Source organism: Halichoerus grypus, chromosome 3 (genome assembly GCF_964656455.1).
Source record: "Halichoerus grypus chromosome 3, mHalGry1.hap1.1, whole genome shotgun sequence".
NCBI lineage: Eukaryota > Metazoa > Chordata > Mammalia > Carnivora > Phocidae > Halichoerus > Halichoerus grypus.
The window spans coordinates 205,777,467-205,794,613 of NC_135714.1; positions in this window are offsets into that span (position 1 = coordinate 205,777,467).

Genomic DNA, 17,147 nt, shown 5'->3' on the forward strand with positions numbered 1-17,147 from the left:
CAGAGCCACCACACCTTGTGGCTTCCTCGATGCCACTCGGGGACTGGGAACCGAGCAGTGTCCCTCTTCAGGGCGCGTTGCAGGCTCACTGACCCATCGGCCTCCTGGGAAGCAGCGGCTCTTGCTCCTGATGCAGCTCAGGAGCTCCCCAGTACATCCCACCCATGTCATGCCTACATCCTCCCCCCGTCCTTCCTCTCTCCGGCTGGCATTTTATCATCTGACATCTACGGAGAAGGCTGAGTGCAGGACAGTAGAATATTCTGAGAGCGAGAGACCACATTCACCTAACTTGTAGGACAGAAAATGGTTAGAACCGTTCTGTTTGATTGTCCGTTACTTTGTTAATCTCTCCCTGCGCTTGCTTTCTCGATTGTACTTTACCTTAGGGGTGTGTGTATAGGACAAAACAGACCCTATAGGGCCGGGCACCACGATGGTCTCAGCCACCCCCTGGGGCCCTGGGGTGACCCCCTGCTGATAAGGGGGGGTCACTGTCCTCGTCCAGTCCCCCTTTGGGGTCCCTGTTCCTGGGACCAGGTGGTGGAGTGTGCGAGGGCAAGGTGCAAGCACCCCTACGGCAATAACGACTTCTGGCCTCAGCCTTTACCCTGATGCGACCCCCCCACTTGTGTGCTATTTGTTCGGAGAGGGGAGGGGCCCAAGTTCACCAGGAGCCCCAAGTGTGAAGGCCTTCGGGAAGCTTCGGGATACATGTGAGGAATCCAAAAACCCAGGTGGGAACGAAGAGCTACAAGGGGCTGGGGAGACAGGCCAGTCCAGACCCCAGAGCCCTGTGCAGCCAGGGTCCATTTTTAAAAACTTAATGGCTCACTGCGAAGCCTATATCAAACTTGGTTAAGAAAAAAGGAGTTTGTAGAGAGAATTTAGAAACAGTGTACAGGTCAAAGAGAGTCTATGTCAGGAAAAATAAGACAGTGAGTAGAAATGAGCATGTGACCATATTGCCTTCTTTTGACAGAAGGATTGTTTCTTGGTCCCAAATCCACCTGTCGTTTCCTGATCTATGATCATAGACTTGGATGCTCTAAACCCTTCCCCATGGCCAGCCGGCGCACTGCTGTGAGCTCAGGACCCCGGGCTCCTACTCTGCCCTGATCCATAGGCAGAAGCGGGCTGTATGCCTGGTGCCTGCAGTACATGGTACCAGACATGGGCACCTTCCCGCGGGCGCTTCCCAGTGCCTGGAGGGAGCTTTCCAGAGAGTTCCCCGAGCTCACCAGCTCAGGCAGCTTCCCCGCCATCCAGGGGGCCAGGCACTCCCCACAGCGGGACCATGCCTCACCCCAGAAGTGTGTCCTCCTTGGGCACTCCCGCTGCCCCCAGAGCCAGGGATGGGTCCCTATAGCAGCTCTCTTCCTATGCTCTTCAGAGTCTTATATTTTCTCCTGAGTAAGTAACTCTCTTTATTGGTGATGATTCTTTATACTGAACTTTTTCTGATCAAAAACTACTGTGAGGTGCTGTCTCCTGATTTGATCCTGATGAACACATTGGTGTTAAACTTTTATAAAGACCAAACCACATATTCTGCTGTCCTGTCCATGGCCCCAAGATTTATGACAATACTATGGGAATCCCTACATGCGAACTGAGTAAAAACCAATCTGATATGGAGCAACAATTGTTCTAGCCAGTTTCCTCCTGGAGGAAAATTGAAGGCAGAATATCAGGGATTTTACCACATATCTGGGTCAAAGGAATGAGAGGAAAGATTTGAAATATTTGTGAAGTATCTAGTGCACTGGAAGCTTCAGGAGCTTCTGAGTCCAGAACGCGTATGTGAGTTTCCCCGCTTCTTTAGACACAACCAATGTTAACATACCAAATACAAATGTTCCCTGACTTCTGATGGTGCCAAAATGATCCAGAGTCAGTAGAAACCTTCAAATGTTGGACCTTGATCTTTTCCTGGGCTAACAATATGTGAGCCACACCATCACCGGGGTCAACAACCAGCACAGGGACAGGCATCCTGCAAACAAGCAGACATACTGTTTGTCACTTTGAGGACAGTATTCAGTACATTAAATGAGACAGTCAACACTTTAGTATAAGATAGGCTTGGTGTTACTCGGCATCAGGGAAATCCAAATCAAAACCTCAATGAGATACCACCTCACACGAGTCAGAATGGCTAAAATTAACAAGTCAGGAAACGACAGATATTGGCAGGGATGCGGAGAAAGGGGAACCCTCCTACACTGTTGGTGGGAATGCAAGCTGGTGCAGCCACTCTGGAAAACAGTATGGAGGTTCCTCAAAAAGTTGAAGATAGAGCTACCATACGATCCAGCAATTGCACTACTGGGTATTTACCCCAAAGATACAAAAGTAGGGATCCAAAAGGGTACGTGCATCCCGATGTTTATAGTGGCAATGTCCACAATAGCCAAACTGTGGAAAGAGCCAAGATGTCCATCGATAGATGAATGGATAAAGAAGATGTGGTATATATATATACAATGGAATATTATGCAGCCATCAAAAGGAATGAGATCTTGCCATTTGCAATGACGTGGATAGAACTGGAGGGTGTTATGCTGAGCGAAATAAGTCAATCAGAGAAAGACATGTATCATATGACCTCACTGATATGAGGAATTCTTAATCTCAGGAAACAAACTGAGGGTTGCTGGAGTGGGGGTTGGGGTGGGAGGGATGGGATGGCTGGGTGATAGACACTGGGGAGGGTATGTGCTATGGTGAGTGCTGTGAATTGTGCAAGGCTGTTGAATCACAGATCTGTACCTCTGAAACAAATAATACATTATATGTTAAGAAAAAAAAAAGAAGAAGAAGATAGCAGGAAGGGAAGAATGAAGGGGGGGAAATCAGAGGGGAGACGAACCATGAGAGACAATGGACTCTGAGAAACAAACTGAGGGTTCTAGAGGGGAGGGGGGTGGGAGGATGGGTTAGCCTGGTGATGGGTATTAAAGAGGACACGTTCTGCATGGAGCACTGGGTGTTACGCACAAACAATGAATCGTGGAACAGTACATCAAAAACTAATGATGTAATGTATGGTGATTAACATAACAATAAAATTTTTTTTAAAAAGATGAGCTTGGTGTTAGAGGATTTTCTACAACTGTAGGCTAACGTCAGTGGGCTGAGCGCATGTAAGGTGGGCTAGGCTAAGCTAAGTTGGGTTTATTCAGTGCATTTCAATGTGATATTTTCCACTCAGGATGGGTTTATTGGGATGTAACCACGTTGAAGCTGGGGAAGATCTATGGTTAGTGATTCATGTCTTCTCACCTTTCGTATTATCATCATTACTTCTCAGAACAAGGCTTAGCTTTGGAAATATGAGTGAGTTTACTTTCCATGACAAATGGCCTGGGAACTTCAGTTATTATGTCTTATGGTGTCTTCCTTTGCCTTTATTTTCTCCAGAGGAGGCTGTGGAAGCAACTGAAGGTCAGCACTTATCATTAAAGAATGAGAGACCACTCCATTATTTTAACCAGGAGAATGAAATGACCCACTTGGGGTTTTAAACAATGGTCATCTGTTTTGTGAAGGATTTAACAGCAGGAACATTAGTAGGTTCCCAGAGGTCACTTAGATCAGGCAAGTGATTACGGTGTCCTGTTGTAACATTGCAGACCAAGGAAAGCAATGGAGACCAAGACCCGTAAGAGGTAGAGTTGACATGGCTTTTTCACTGATTAATCCTGTGGAGTGGAGGAACAGACATGTGACATGAAGCTCTCAGACAGAGGGTCGTGAGCTGCTGCATAAACATCAGTGTGAGTCACAGAGAGAGAAGAAAGATGATTTGAGTGTATCTTTGGCACCGTGAAATTTCAGTTAAGGTTTGAACCAGCGAAACACAAAGCGAAATAGCAGCTTGGTGGCTATTATGTGGAACTCAGGTGGATGGGCAGTTGGAACGGGAGATGGGAGGACCCCACACACACTTGGTGACGGAAGCCGTGGGAATGAGGAGGACGATGATATGGCTGCTCTTCATAAGGCACCCTGTGTGTTCCCACAGTCCTCACCTGTCCCACAGTCCTCACCTGTCCCTCAGTCCTCACCTGTCCCACAGTCCTCACCTGGCCCTCAGTCCTCACCTGTCCCACAGTCCTCACCTGTCTCACAGTCCTCACCTGTCCCTCAGTCCTCACCTGTCCCACAGTCCTCACCTGTCTCACAGTCCTCACCTGTCCCTCAGTCCTCACCTGGGACCAGCCTCTACTGTACATGATCTGTGGAATTACACCGCTGTTCTGAGTCTTCAGCACTCAGTCAGGTCATCCTTTCCCCAGGATCCATTCCTTGACAAATCCCCTCTAGATTTAGCTCTTACAGAGCAGTGGGAGTGAGATTTCCATGGCACTCACTGCCTTTCGTGTTACTCATATAAGGGGGAGCATGTTTCTGTCAGGAATTCATCAGCTCACTGAGCAGTGCTTGCACCTTCATTTTATCTAGGTCTCTGCTCTGGCAGGTAGCAAGTGCCCAATAAATTTTATTTAAAAAATTAGCTTAGGGGCCTCTGGTTCTGGGCATGAAAAATTCACTGGTATTAAATTTAGCCTCTGTTAAAACTCCAGTGAAACGTGGACAAAATATATAAAACGACTGTTTTATGAGCTCTGAGCACCAACAGGTGCAGTCTTGACGGGAAGCACATGGGTGTTGGAAAACAATTCTCCATGGATTCCTCATGTTTCTCTGTGTCTGGTGAAGAGAGGCATTAACTGCCATTTGTCCCAGACAATCACGTCAAAGATTCTGATAGAGCAGATGGCTCTTGGAAGTAGTGTCTCTGACCGAGCAAAGGGCAGGCAGGTTTGTAACACCATTAGATAAACACGTAGGTTCCCTGAGAGTGAAGGTTCTTCAGCTGTGACTCACAGTGAGTACGTATGGAGCACCAGCCTGGGTCTGTCTGTGTCACCCCCCTGGGACTGTGGTGCCAGGGGAAATGGCATGAACATAAAACTTGTGCGTTCGCTCTCCTACAATAGAGTAATAGAGTTCTCTGCCTATGATCCACGAGCCTTGTAGACCAACATCTTAGCTTGCCAGTAGAAAACCATCAGACCCATCACGGTTCTTCGAAGTTGTTGAAGAAGATGAGATGTGATATACCACGGTTTGGGGAACCAGGGAAGCCCGTGGTGTGACTCAGTCCAAGAGCAGAGGAGCTGAAGGCCTGAGAACTAGGGCAGGCGGGACTCCTGGGGGTTTTAGTCCTTGAGTCTGAACCAGCCGCACCGATGTCTAAGGGCAGGAGGAGGTGGATATCCCAGCTCCAGATGAGAGAATTCACTCTTGCTCTGCTTTTTTGTTCTATTCAAGCCCTCAGCAGATTGGATGAAGCCCACTCACACTGGGCAGGGGGATCTTCACTCTGTCTATAAATTCAAAGGATAATCTCTTACGGAAACACCTTCACAGATACCCAGAAATAATATGTCACCAGCTAGGTGGACATCCCATGGCCCAGTCAAATTGACCATAAATGTAACCATCACAACCACCAGAAAGGAAGCTCCCCATCTTCTTGTAAATTCTGAGTGCTGGAGAAAGTGCTCACTTGAGCTCTGCAATCTTCACACCAGCCTCTTGTAAATCGACACCCTTGGAGTGAAGCCCTGCTAAACAACAAGCTGCTCATGCTCACGACATTTGCTTCCCCACGGCCTTCACGGTCCTGGGATCTGCAAGTCTCTGAATGATGATTTTACCAACTGGAGGCCCTGGAAAACAGAGGCAGCCTCCCTGACACAGCTGTGAGTCTCCCCTGCTGACAAATGTCTGCAAGTTTGCTATGGGGTCCCTATCAAAATGGGATTCCTCACTTTCTTAGGCTTTGAGACTCTCCAGACTGATATTCCTCTGTAGGATGAGTTACCCTGGATTCAATGACTGAATAGGGAAAGTCCCAACGAGCTTCAGTTGTCAGGTGGAATTGGGATGCTCAAGAGTGAGGCTGCTCTATCTGCACAGCCTCGTGGTTTTCCATGAAAGACTGACAGCACTTCGTTTGGGAAAACCTTATTTGCAACTCTGATCCTAAAAAAAAAAAAAAAAAAATCTGAATCAATGGGGTCCTGGACTTACAGTTTTCCTTAAAAGGCTGGGCTGGTTTCAATGACGGTTCAGCTGAGCTTAACTTGGGGAGTCCACTGGGCTGTTGCGAGGATCCCACTTCACCATCAGCTGCACAGAGCAAATGCAATTGCCCTCTGGCAGGACATGCTCCAGCTGAGACTCTCCTTGATAAACCATGCTGGCTACCATAAGGTACATGGTCCACACAGTGCTCACCAGGGCCTGCCACTGATCTGCACGGGCCAAAGTGGGGATGCGGTGGGTCCCTGTTGAAGGACCTCTATAAAAGTGTCTACGAAATGCTCCTTTCCCTCTTTGCACCTGACCACTTGGGATAAAAATGTCTGAGTGTTAGTAAAAGATGACTTTAAAAAATGCACAGTTGCAGGACACCTGGGTGGCTCAGTTGGTTAAGCATCCCCCTCTTGATTTCGGCTCAGGCTGTGATCTCAGGGTTGTGGGATCGAGCCCCAAGTAAGTCTCCAAGCTCAGCAAGGAGTCTGCTTGTCCCTCTCCCTCTGCAGCCTCCCCCTGTTCATGCTTGTGGGCACTCTCTCTCTAAAAATAAATAAATAATTTTTTTTTTAAATGCTCAGTTGCAGCTACTGGAATGAAGCACAGCTGTCTGGGAAGGTGGGGCTCCAGCTGCCGGCAGAGCACCTGGGCTGCTGGCCCCTCAGAGGTCTGGAGACGGCGGGGCCGGGGGAACTCTGTGCGTGGTGTGGACGCACGGGCATGGCAGAGGGTTGCTGGCACTCTGCTCTTTTTCAGGGGGCTGACTACACAAGCATGTTCAGTTTGTGAACACTCACCAACTTGTACACTTATGACACCAGCTCTTCTCTCTGCATATTATACTTTATGAAAAATTTAAAATATAGGGACAGAGTTTTATAGGAAAGAAAATGCTCTCACGTATGGAAAAATGCTTGACCCTCTCCCAGTTGGAGAAATACAGGTCAACTGTACAGGGAGTGACCATCTTTCACCTCAGAATGGAAGAGGGAAAAACGGTATGATCCATCGCAGCAGTCTTAAGAGTGTGAACACAAAATGTACCTACCACACTGCCAGTGAGTTTGCAAATTGGTACGACTTGGATGGAAAATATACCTTAAAATTAAAAACACTTTTGCCCATATAAATTACTATATATTTTTTTACTTACAACCATAATCGCGTATGTGTAAAATTTATTATATTTGTTGTATTTAATAGCAAAACCTTAGAAATGGCTCCACGCTCTTCAGTGGAGGACAGAATAAGCAAATGATGGCATAGTCCCAGAAGTACCCGCACCGAGAGTTGCTGCTGATCTCTCCGAACCGGCACAGGGCAATCGAGACACAAGGGCACAGGGAACCACGCAGTGGCTTAAAGGTAGGGTCCGTAATGCCACTGAAGGTAGAAGAAACCGCAAAGCACATCTCCAACAGGGTGTGTGACCAACACAACGCTGACCTGGGAAGCCAAACCACGTGGCCCTGGCAGACTGACCATGTTTCAGGGCATCCAAGTCAGCATCAGTTTTAAGACATGCCATTATTTTATGGACCACTGAAAAGGCGAATGAGAAAAATAGCGATGTGAATTACAATGTTGTACATCTCTGGTGGTAAGACATACCCCCAGATCTCAACTTCAGACAGGTGACAATGTTAAAGAAAAAAAGTACATTGTAGAATCAATGTATAATTGTAGAATCCTTTCATGTTCTTTGTAGCTTTTGAATTTTATATTAAAATTCATACTTTAGTGCCTGGGTGGCTCAGTCGGTTCAGCATCTGACTCTTGATCTCCGCTCAGGTCTTGATCTCAGGGTCGTGAGTTCAGGCCCCACACTGAACTTCACACCAGGCATGGCGCCTACTTAAAAAAAAATGCGTACTTTGTATTACCTATTTGAATGTATGTTCAGAATAATATATTACAATCAGTTGAATCATCTTTTTACAGTTTGGTTATGTTTAAAAGGTAAAGAATGTTCTATATAATGAGTTAAAAGTGTGCTAGGGATGCTAGTGTAGGAACCGTCGTAGGGACACAGTCAAACCTCAGAATAATGAACGAGAGGAAAGCAAAGCCGAACTCCCAAAGTGCTAAGCTGCAGAAGAGAACAGGAGATTATATTTATTGCTGCCATCATGGAACGGGCATGGCCTTGGGTGATCAGCAGAGAAGGGAAATAGCAAAGTATTCTCACATGTAGTGGAGACAGCGAGTGACTTCATTTCACAGACTCCAATTCTTAGAAAGATGGTTTGGAAATAAAGAACAAAACCACCTTCATTTCATTAAAGTGAAGGGTGCGTAAAAATAAAGAAAAAGAAAGGCTAGTAACTGCTCTGTGTGACTGTAGAGAACATGAAGTTTATTTATTAAATCTGCTGCAGAACAAACAGTGACACCCCTTTAGGTTCGGAATAATGGTTACAATAGATAATATTTATGGAGGATTTATGACGTGCCGCGAACTATTTAAGATGCTTACACATAGTAACCTATGACTGAGGATCCTCAGTGGGTAAATAAATCACTTCTCTGCTCATGTTCTTGCAAAGCTACAATTCTGTGACCTAATTAAAAATAAATGAAAATTTCTAGACCTGAAATGAAAATCTGACCCACAATTCTAGCTTCATGGCTTAACTGACATTGCATAGAAGTCATTGCCTTCAAAATGGTATTTTGCGATTCAAGTGGAGAATTTCCATTATTCATCAGTTGACCTTTTAATTTCATTGCACGCTAATTAGCTGTACAATTTAATTAGGCATAAAACTCGAATTGATGATATTAAGGGTGTCCAAATGGCTCTGTCAATCAGTAGGAACAAATTGGGTTTACTGTGTGGTTTTGTTAGGTTGCACACCAAAGAAAGAAGTGTAATTACCCATATTGTGTGCATTTTACTCCTAAAGGTGATCAGGATCTCAGAATCATGAAATTAGTTATAAACTAATCTTAAAACATCAAGATTCAGACCTCTGCTGGTCACTCAGTCTTATTAACCTACTAATTAAGCACATATTAGCTCTGTGCAGTTTGCCTTCAAGCTTCCCCGTCCACATTGTAGAAAGTGTGAAAAAAACCTTACACTTTGTTTTGCTTCTTTGATCAACATCCGCCGCGTGCTCTCATACTGAAGTGGAAGTAGATTGGAGCTTGAGGAAATACGTGAACTCTTTATACCCATTAGGATATCACTGCATTCCTTTCTTATTGTTTCATTTTTAATTTATTTTTAGTAGGATTATACTTGGTCGCAATTTAGAGTGAAGATATTTTATGAGGCACAGAAGCCCCCCGTACTTCCCTCCAGAGGCTACTACATTCAATTATTTTCATTCTTTTTGTCATATTTGCCTCTATACATGTAAGTATTATCCTGTAATGGCTAATTACTGATTTTTATTCTGTGACAATATTTACTGCATTTTGGTTATGGAGCATGGCGATTTACCCAGCTTCACTCCTTCCTCCCCCAGGACACTTTCCATTTGTCCTTCCTCCTGTCCTGTCTATGGTGATCTAGCTTAGAAAACAGCACCTCTTAGGTCAAACCACAAATGCCATTCACAGCCAGGCCATGTACCTCCTCGCATGCGCCTTCTCTCTTCCAGGGCAGCTCTGTAGCTCTCAGTCCTTGATTTCTTGCCCTCTCCGCTTCTTGCACACTCAGTGTTCTATTGATGTGGCATTAAGGAATTTCTTTCAGTGTGGCCTTCTAACAATTTCCTTTCGTACAATGAGTATATCCTGGAGGTTTCTGACCTGTTCCAATTTGGGCTGACGTCTCTCCGGGCAGCTCTCCTCATTATCATTATCATTTTGAGGGCTACTCCTCTCCTTCCCTTTCTTGGATTCCAACGCCCCTCAATCCATGTCATCTCTCTTTTTGGCTTATTCACCTGTTTTGGTGGTGTGAACCTCCCATATCATCCCAAGCATGAGCATTTAAGAGTTATATTTCTGAGAACTTGTTTGCCCCAAATTGTCTTTAACATACCATCATTTTGAATTGATAGCTTTGTGATCAATTCTAATTTAGAAATACCTTTTTTGGGGTGCCTGGGTGGCTCAGTTGATTAAGGGACTGCTTTCGGCTCAGGCCATGATCCCAGAATCCTGGGATCAAGCCCCAAATCAGGCTCCTTGTTCTGTGGGGAGCCTGCTTCTCCCTCTCCCTCTGCCTGCCGCTCCCCCTGCTTGTGTTCTCTCTCTCTGTCAAGTAAATAAAATCTTTAAAAAAAAAAAAAAAGAAATACGTTTTTCTTTAAGCTGTGAAGGCATTATTTGATTTCCATCAACCTGTCAGTGATGCTAGTTAGAATCTAATGCTCTATATTGATTAAAGGCTCCAAACATCAAGAAGATATAACAATCATAAACATATACATACTAACTGAAGATTCTCAAAATGCATGAGGTAAAATTGACAGAAATGAAGGGATAGACAATTTTACAGTTTTAGCAGGAAACATCAGTGCCCCCACTTTCACTACTGGACAGACGGATGAGGCAGAACAGTATTATAAAACAACGGGACCCAAAAAACACGTAGCAACAATGCACACAAAAACAGCAAACACTAATGTAGATGTTGCTATGACAGTATCTTGTAGATGTGCCAATATATAATTAATTTTTTTTTAATTATTTACCAGGGTGGCTCAGTCAATTAAGCATCTGACTCTTGATTTCAGCTCAGGTTTTGATCTCAGGGTCGTGAATTCATGCCCTGCATTGAGCTCCATGGTGGATGTGGAATCTACTTAAAAAATAAAAAATAATAAAAAATAAAATTTTATTTACCATGGATGTCTGTTATAACACTTCTTGAGTCTGTGGTTTTGTGTCTTTCATCAGTTTTAGAAAATTTTCAGCCATTGTCTTCTCTCTCTCTCTCTGTTTCTCTCTCTTTTTCTGTTCCTTTTGATATTTTAAAATATATTGATTACACTTCATTTTTGTATCTTATCATTTGATCTCACAATTTGATTTCTGAATAACCTAATGGTCTTTTTCTATTGCATATTTTTCCCTTTAAAATGCTTTATGTTTAAAAATAAACTTTATTTGCAGCAATTTTATATTTGCAAAAAAGAGTGAACACATAGTACACAGTTTTCGTAAATCTTTCTGTCCATTTTCCCCTACTATTAGCATCTTACATTAGAATGGTATGGTTGTTATAATGAATGAACCAATATTAATAATTAATAACTAAAGTCCATAGTTCATTCAAATTTCCTTAGTTTTACTTTATGTCCTTTCTCTGTTCTAGGATCCCACCCAGGAAACGATGTTGTATTCAGTTGCCGGGTTCCTTCAGCTTCCTCTTCACCATGAAAGATTTTCAGGGTTTCCTTCCTTGCAATATCTTTGGCAGCTTTGATGAGATTTAGTTAGGCATATTGTAGGATGTCCTTTTATTGGAATTTGATATTTTTCTCTTGATGTTTCCCTCATGAGTTTTCTCACTGGGATTCTGGGTTTGGGGAAGGGAGATCTCAGAGGTAAGTGCCATTTTTTTTACCACGTCATACTAAGGCCAACCACATATTAGCAGCACGACAGCGTGACTGCTGATATTGAACTCAATCCCCTGGCAAAGTGGTGTTTCTCAGGATCCTCCTCTGCCAGGTCATTCTCTCCAAACCTCTTCCTGTGCTGCACCATTGGGAAGAAACCACTGTGCGAGGCCCTCACATGCACAGTGAGGGGTTATGTCCTCCATCCTTGAATCCAGGGTATCCACATAAACTATCTGGAATTCTTCTCGAGGGAGGTGTGTCTCCTCTCTCCCATGGATCCATTGTATCAGCATTGACTCATGGATATTCATTTGATGCTTGGTGCTATCATCTAATACTATGTTATTTTGTTGCTAAAATTGTTCCAGTTTGGGCCAGTGGGAGTTCTTTTAATTTTCATTTTGGGCTGTATGTCCTTACATTCTTGTACCACGGTTGCTCCAGGCTGGGTTATGTCCTGCCCCTCCGGTAAAATCAGTCATTTCTCCAAGGAGCCTGTCTCCTTTTATTGGAGAATGGCGTTGGAAGTCAAAGTCCGGGCTCTGAGTGTTCTAACTGCTGTGAGGCCATCTGTTCTTGGAGTTCTCTCAGCAGACAGAGCAGGGAAACAGATGTGCCAACTTGTGTGCAAGCACGTAGCCATACATATTTTATCTGTAGCCATCTACAGCTATATTAAGCTTAGCAAAAAGCCATTCTGACATCTGCAACTCTAATTCTTTACCACGTGGATCATTCTAAACTGCCCTCCCTTGCTTATCTACAAATTCCCATTCCAATGATGAGAAATCTGGCTATGGCCATCTACCCTCCATTACTTGTTTAATTCCAGTACATTGTATAGCAGTATCATAAATGTTGACTTGTATCCCTTAGGTTAACAACCTTTTCAACCCACGTGCAGTGAATATACCGTTGTGTGTGCCTTTAATCTCACAGATTTCACTTCCTCCAAAGCTCCTGGGTCAGCACGTTTTCCCCCAACCTCCTTTAGTGAGGTTGACTCTTACATTTGAATTACAGTTAGATTCTCTTGTCAAAGTCTCCATTCCTTCCAGGGATTCTCCAACCTTTAAGATTAGTTTATTTTAAGTTACATGTGTAAGTATCACTCTTTGAGCTGTAAAGTTCTGTGGGTTTTGAGAAATGCATAATGTCTTGTATCCACCTTTGCAGAATCATACGAAATAATCTACTGCCTTTAAAATCCCCTGTCCTTTCACTGTTCATTCCTCCAACCTATTCTCCCAAGCCCCAGGCAACCACTGATAATCTTATTATCTTTATAGTTTTGCCATTTCTAGAATACCATATAATTGGATTCATACAGTATGGAGACTTTTCAGTCTGGATTCTTTGACTTAGCAATAAGCATTTAATGTTCCTCCATGTCTCTTAGTGGTTTGATCACTTGCTTCTTTTTATTGCTGAGAAGATCCTGTTGTATGGATGTACAGTATTACCGTTTACCCTTCATCTGTTGAAGGACATCTTGATTGATAACAGTTTGGTGATTATGAATGAAGCCGATATAAATGTTCATGTATAGCTATGTGTGTGCACATAAGTTTTCAACTCAGACAAATACCTAAGAGCATGATAGCTGGACCATATGGGAAGACTATATTTATCTTCATAAAAGCTGACAAGCTTTCTTCTAAGGTGGCTATTCCATTTTGATCCCTGCCAGCAATGAATGAGCATTCTTGTGTTTCACGTCCTTGCTAGTACTATGGTATTGCTGATTTTTCAGATTATAGCCATTGGAATAGGTATGTAGTGGTATTTCGTTAGTTTAATTTCCAGTTCCTTGATAAAAAAAGACATCACCCATCTTTCCACATCATACTTATTTGCCATTTATATATCTGTTTAGGTAAGGTATCTCTTCAGACCTTCTGCCCATTTTTGAATTGGACTGATTGTTATGCGTGAATCTTAAAACTTCTTTGTGTATTTTGGATAGAAGTCTTTTGTCAGATAAGTAGTTTTGAAATATATTCTTCCAGCATATGGCTTGTCTTTTGGTTGCTTTAAACATATCTTTCACAAAGCTAAAGTTTTCAATTTTAATAAATTCTTATTTGTCATTTATTAATCACTAATATATATTATTGCTCTAGCTGGTTTTGTCTATATTATGATGATGGTCTTTACAGTGATAAATATAACAAAGACATAAGCAATGATTTCCTAAAAGTTAAATAGAGTATTATGGAAAAAGATGCCCAAACACATACCCTACTACTTCATTATTCAGGTCTGGTTGAATTCTCATTCATAAAATACAACACTGATAAAAATTCAGCATTAATATTGTCAAAAAGCAAAGTAACCCAGGAAAACTGAATTTGGAAAATACACAATTAAAGAAATATAGGTTAGAAATTTTCAGGCAACTAGTTCACTTTATTCCTCCACAAAACTGACATTTTGGTATATTTTACTTTGATTTGATAGTTATTTCTTGGCTTGTATACAAAGCTACAAACACAGGAATGTTGACTTTGCAATCTTGAGTTACATAAAGTGAAAATAGGGGAAGGTCTGTGTGTTTCACATTATGTCCTAAAATATAAAACACCTCCTATGTTACATTTTAATATCATGCCCTTTATTTTTGTCAGTTTGTTTGCTTTTGACTGAACTTGTATAACCTTTGTTCACAGTAATGTCCCATGAAAATAATCCTCCATTCAGAACAGCTGACGCCTCTCCACCTTCTCATCTCTGGCTCCTCTCAGGAATGCCAGGTGTCGGGCATGAGGTAAGTGTCGCTTCTGACTTTGCTCCCGACTCTCCTAACTTGGTTCCTGCCAGGGTGCTAAGATCAGTTTTCTTCCTTGTGCACATTTTCAGAACAACTGAGTCCCACCCTGTCTCCTCGTGCCAGGACCTCTGCACTCAGTGCTTGCTCTGTTCCCCACAATTGGAGGATCTCCTCTCTACCTCCTGTCCTGCACTTAATGGTGCAAGAATCTGGGTTATACTCTACAGGGGGCACTAAGGAGTTGTGCCTGGAGGAGCAGGAGTTGCTGTGCTCTGTCATCCTCCCCATCACTCCTCTCTGCAAGCCTTGGTTCTGTATTTCTTTACTTGCACGCCCAGTCTCACACCTGTTACCTGACCTTCCTCTTGTCACCTCTGCCTGCCCTTCTGCCTGGGTCTGTCTAAACCCATACCCATATTTCATTCCTTACTCAAGACTCTTCCATCTACTGCTTTCCACAACACTTCCCCGTTTCCTAAAAGAGTTGGGGGAAAATAGTTAAAGAACCTCCAGTATTATACTCAGAAAATTAATGTTATTTTTATTTCAGTGTGTTGATTGATTGCTGGTGGTGACAGAGGTCACGTTAGAATAACAGCGAAGCGCACATGAAGCATCTTGACAGACTCACATACAATGGCATTGCCAAAACGTCACCATGTTTGGAGGCTGTGATGTGACCAAGCATTTTCTACAATGTGAATTCAATAACTTTACTCGGTATAATCTATGGAAACTATAAACATGATAGTGACATAAATGCTAATGTTATTAATTCTTTTTAGTAAAGTGACTTACTCCATGTTCTGTTTATTAGGCATTAATTAAATTTCAGATTCTCTTCGTTGATCTTGCTGTTCAGATCTTTACAAGCTACTTTTCCGTCTAGTAGTCTATCAGTTACTGAGGGAGGTGCATACTGTGAATTTGTCTATTTCTCCTTTTTTCTCTACCAGTTTTACTTTACGTATTTTGAGTCTCTGTTTGGTGTACACATGTTTAGGGTCATTACGTCTTCCTGGTAGATTGGTCCTTTACCATTCTGTAATGTCCCTCTGTGTCTTGAGTAATTTTCTCTGCTCCAAAGTCAATTTATTTGATATTAATATAGCCACTTCTCTTTTTTAATTATGTTTGCATGTATGTATTTTCTCATCCCCTCTTACTTTTAACTTACCAATGGCATTGAATTTGAAGTGAATCTCTTATAAACAGCATATAGCTGGATTCTGGTTTTATGCATTTGCTGATCTCTGCTTTTTAACTGGTACATTTAGACCATTTACCTTTAAGCTAGTCACTGACATGTCAGAGCTTAAATCTTTCATTTTATTATTTGTTTTATGTTTGTTTCCTCTGTATCTTGTTTCTTTGTGTATCTTTCTTGCTGTGGATTACCTGAAAATCTTTTAGGATTCCGTCCTGACTTAGGTTTCATGATCTTGAGTGAATCCCTTCATATTGTTTTTATGGTGGTTGCTCTGGGTATCAAAATATACAGATATTCCTTATTGCAGTCTACTGATACTGGTATTTTACTACTTTTGAGTAAAATGTGGAAGCCTTATTTCTATTTAGATGTCTTTATTTTATCTACTTTTAAATACCATTGTCTTCTCTCTTAGATGGTGTTATGTACTGTTTTTTTTTATTTTTTATTGTTATGTTAATGTTTGTTTTGATCATCGGATGTGAACATAAGACTCACTAGGGAAACATGGTCTATTGTATGTACTCACATGTCTGGTCTTTCTGTTCATTCTTCTTTCTAGATGCCCCAAGATTCCTTTTGTTGTCATTTCCTTTCTGTTTGAAGAATTTATATGTGTCTTCCTCTATGGATATTTTTGTTAGCAACACATTTTTTTACTTTTCCTTTGTCTGACAATGTCTTCATTTTCACTGCATTCCTAAAGGGTAGTTTTGCAAATATAGAATTATAGCTCAAGTTTTTTGTATCAGAAACCTCTTGGTGACTTCTTAGCCATCCAGTATCTCTCAGTGGGAGAAAAACCTTTTTGCTGAGTTCATATTATAATATCCTGTACTGATCACATAATGAACAAAAACCTGTACCTCTGAGTAAAATGATCTTTATGATAATATGAGAAAGATCCAGCCATGCAGAATGCTAAAAGAAGGGTCTGCTCCAAAAAGTAGAAATTCTTATTTCTGTATAGTATAATCATTTACTTTATGGGGTAAAAAAAAAAAAAAAAAGCCACTGCAATAATTATAGTATATTATGTGTCTTCAATATCCTTATGAAAATAACTTAAAAAGGGTAAATACCAAATAAAAATAGTTAAAAACTTCCAATAGAATGTTGCATAAAAATTAACCAATGCAAATGAATAGTTTAGGAAATGTCTAATTAGGCAAATACCTAAAATATGAGCCAGTTAATAGTCCAGAACATGCTTAATTATCTATTTTAGTTTAGGACCAATTAGCTATGGATAATTTAACAATAGTTGTTACCATATGTAAAATTTCAAAATAGTTGTAGAAGATATACTATCATTCCATTTTGTCTGATTTTTCCTTGATTTAATACTGGTGTAAATAAATAATATAGCCCCCTTTTCTAAAGACAGCTTTGGCATTTTCTGATTTCAGTCAGTTGTTGAAGACAACTTGCTATGCATGCTAAATCCACTGAAAATGGAAATCTTTCTACAGAAAATGCCATGGCACATGGCACTCTATCAACTAGATATGTAGATATTCAATATCTTCCTTAT